Source organism: Bison bison, unplaced genomic scaffold (genome assembly GCF_000754665.1).
Source record: "Bison bison bison isolate TAMUID 2011002044 unplaced genomic scaffold, Bison_UMD1.0 scf7180017864383, whole genome shotgun sequence".
Lineage (NCBI taxonomy): Eukaryota > Metazoa > Chordata > Mammalia > Artiodactyla > Bovidae > Bison > Bison bison.
The window spans coordinates 3,582,014-3,586,027 of NW_011494955.1; positions in this window are offsets into that span (position 1 = coordinate 3,582,014).

The window sequence follows — 4,014 nt, forward strand, 5'->3', positions numbered from 1 at the left end:
TAAAAGGGTTCCAGAGTCTCAACATCCTCCCCAACGTTTGTTATTGTTTTTTTCTTTGCTAACAGCCCTCCTAACAGGTGTGAGGTATCTCATTGTGTTTTTGGTTTACTTTTCCCTGATGATTAGTGACTTTATATTTTCATATACTTGTTGGCCGTTTGTCTTTTTTGGAGAAAAGTCTATTCAAGTCCTTTGCCTGTTAAAAATAATGATAGAAGTATAGTTGACTTACAGTGTTGTGTTATTTTCTGCTGTATAGCAAAGTGAATGTTATACATACACATATACACCTGCATGTGAGGTTACCTTGATCGTATCTGACTCTTCACAACCCTATGGGCTGTAGCCCACCAGGCTCCTCTGTTCATGGGATTTTCCAGGCAAGAATACTGGAGTAGATTGCCATACCCTCCTCCAGGGGATCTTCCTGAATCAGGGATCTAACCAGGGTCTCTTAAGCCTCTTACATTGGTAGACAGGTTCTTTACCACTAATGACACCTGGGAAGCCCCACGTATACATCTATATCCACTCTTTTTCAGATCTTTTTCTATATAGGTCATTACAGAGTATTGAGTCGAGTTCCCTGTGCTACACAGTAAGCTCTTACTAGTTAATCTGTTTTATATATAGTCATGTGTATATGTCAATCTCAATCTCCCAATTTATCCCTCCTCCCCCCACACCTTTGCCAATTTTTTAAATCAATATTATCTGGGGCTTTTTTTTGCTGTTGAGACAGGATGAAAAGCGAATGTAAAATGTCTTATTCATAAGCTTTTATGTTGACTACATATTGAAGTGATAATATTTGGGGTATATTGGGTTAAATAAAATATTAAAGCTAATTCTACTTGTTCTTTTTGCTTTTTTCATAAGAGTATGAAACAGTTTAAATTACAAATGTGCTTGCATTTTTGTCTCACATATTTCTTTCTATTGAACCTTGCTGATCTAGACTGATCCCTTCCCCACTGCCCACTCTTCTGAGGGCAGCCCCATGGGAAGATGTCATGGGGGAAACTCAGATGGAGAGGGCTTGTACCATGTTGATATAAGATCTATCCAGACTAGACTGGAAATGCAGAAAGATGGGCGAGGGGACAGCTGTGCTATCCCGGAAGTGGGGGTTGGAACAGGTACTTTTCTCTTTCACACTCTGTATTTCTCTGCTCATACGTCTGCCTGCCTAGGAGACTATGAGCTCCAGGATAAATAAGATCTTGTTTTATTCATCTTCATATCCTCAGTGCCAAGCACAGTGCCTGCCATAGAATGAGTTATTGAAAACATGCCTGCTGGGCCTTCTCTGGTGGGCCAGTGGTTAAGAATCCACCTTCCAATGCGGGAGACGTGGGTTGTATCCCTGGTTGGGAAACTAAGATCACACATGCCTGGAGGGCCACAAAACCCACGAGCTACACTAGAGATGCCTGCATGCCACAAGGAAGACCCAGCACAGCCAGAAAAAGAGAAAGAAAAAAAGAAGAGCTGTACTACTGCAAGGAGTGACGCAAGGGACAGGATGGGGAGAGAATCCAGATAGCAGAGGATGGTGCCGAGATGGTGCCAGGCCCACCTGGGTGACCATAGCACTTGGAGATTTTAATCTTTAAATCTTTGAAATCTCATCTACACTCCCTAGGAGCTGAAGACAGCTGAAAACAGGCAGTGACTCTGAGGTCATTGCATCCAGCCTCCTGCCTCTTTGCTCCCTTCAAAGGATCAGATTCCTGTTCCTCCTGCGGTCAGCTCTGGCACAGTGCTTCCCCAGGTGTGCTTCCCCAGGTGTGCACACACATCTGGGAGAGAGATCACGAGGTCTCTCCACACTTGGGCCAGGGTGGGAAAGGCTGCTAGTGCAGCCCACGGAAGGCGGAAGCATTCAGCTACTTCTGCCTGGCACAGCTCTGCCTCTGTTTCAGGTTCAGGCCCCACCCTTGCCCAATTCATGGATCAGCGATTCTCAGGAGCACACTTCTCACACACCTTAAGTCTCGAGGTGGGGTCCAGTTGGCAGGTTCCCAGAGTTCCCACACTTGACAAGCCTCTTTGCCCTGCCAGAGGCAAGGTAAAGAGGCAGCAGGATCGGGGAGGGATTGAGCATGCAGGAAGGACCCCAGAGGAGCTCAGAGGGACAGATGGTAGAACTGCATGTTGAGCAGCCTACTGTGGAACATAGGCACCAGGATTCTGGAGCTGGAATGCCTGGGTTTGAATCTCAGCTTCTCCACTTGCTGTATGTGACCTTGGGCAACCTCTTCAGACCTTAGGTTCCTCACCTCAGAAATGAGCACAATACAGGTCCCCAGCTCAGAGGGTGGTTCAGAGATTCCATGGCTGAAAATAAATCAAGCACTTAAAACTGTGCCTGGCACATGGCAAACACTCAGTGTTAGAGGTAGTCTAGCTCCCTCACGTCACACGTGGGGAAGCAAGGCTCAAAGAGGAGTAATAACTAGGGCATAGTTATCCAGACAAAATGCTTTTATATCATTCAGTTTTTTCTTTTAGTTTTTATTATGGAAATTTTTAACTTAAAAAGGAATAATGTGATGAACTCATTATGAAGAAGGGTACTCATTCAGATCAGATCAGATCAGTCGCTCAGTCGTGTCCGACTCTTTGCAACCCCATGAATCACAGCATGCCAGGCCTCCCTGTCCATCACCAACTCCCGGAGTTCACTCAGACTCACGTCCATCGAGTCAGTGATGCCATCCAGCCATCTCATCCTCCGTCATCCCCTTCTCCTCTTGCCCCCAATCCCTCCCAGCATCAGAGTCTTTTCCAATGAGTCAACTCTTCACATGAGGTGGCCAAAGTACTGGAGTTTCAGCTTTAGCATCATTCCTTCCAAAGAAATCCCAGGGCTGATCTCTTTCAGAATGGACTGGTTGGATCTCCTTGCAGTCCAAGGGACTCTCAAGAGTCTTCTCCAACACCACAGTTCAAAAGCATCAATTCTTCGGCGCTCAGCCTTCTTCACAGTCCAACTCTCACATCCATACATGACCACAGGAAAAACCATAGCCTTGACTAGACGAACCTTTGTTGGCAAAGTAATGTCTCTGCTTTTCAATATGCTGTCTAGGTTGGTCATAACTTTCCTTCCAAGGAGTAAGCGTCTTTTAATTTCATGGCTGCAGTCACCATCTGCAGTGATTTTGGAGCCCCAAAAAATAAAGTCTGACACTGTTTCCACTCTTTCCCCATCTATTTCCCATGAGGTGATGGGACCAGATGCCATGATCTTCGTTTTCTGAATGTTGAGCTTTAAGCCAACTTTTTCATTCTCCACTTTCACCTTCATGAAGAGGCTTTTGAGTTCCTCTTCACTTTCTGCCATAAGGGTGGTGTCATCTGCATATCTGAGGTTATTGATATTTCTCCCGGCAATCTTGATTCCAGCTTGTGTTTCTTCCAGTCCAGCGTTTCTCATGATGTACTCTGCATATAAGTTAAATAAGCAGGGTGACAATATACAGCCTTGACAAACTCCTTTTCCTATTTGGAACCAGTCTGTTGTTCCGTGTCCAGTTCTAACTGTTGCTTCCTGACCTGTGTATACAAATTTCTCAAGAGGCAGATCAGGTGGTCTGGTATTCCCATCTCTTTCAGAATTTTCCACAGTTTATTGTGATCCACACAGTCAAAGGCTTTAGCATAGTCAATAAGGCAGAAATAGATGTTTTTCTGGAACTCTCTTGCTTTTTCCATGATCCAGCGGATGTTAGCAATTTGATCTCTGGTTCCTCTGCCTTTTCTAAAACCAGCTTGAACATCAGGAAGTTCACGGTTCACATATTGCTGAAGCCTGGCTTGGAGAATTTTGAGCATTACTTTACTAGCGTGTGAGATGAGTGCAGTTGTGTGGTAATTTGAGCATTCTTTGGCATTGCCTTTCTTTGGGATTGGAATGAAAACTGACCTTTTCCAGTCCTGTGGCCACTGCTGAGTTTTCCAAATTTGCTGGCATATTGAGTGCAGCACTTTCACAGCATCATCTTTCAG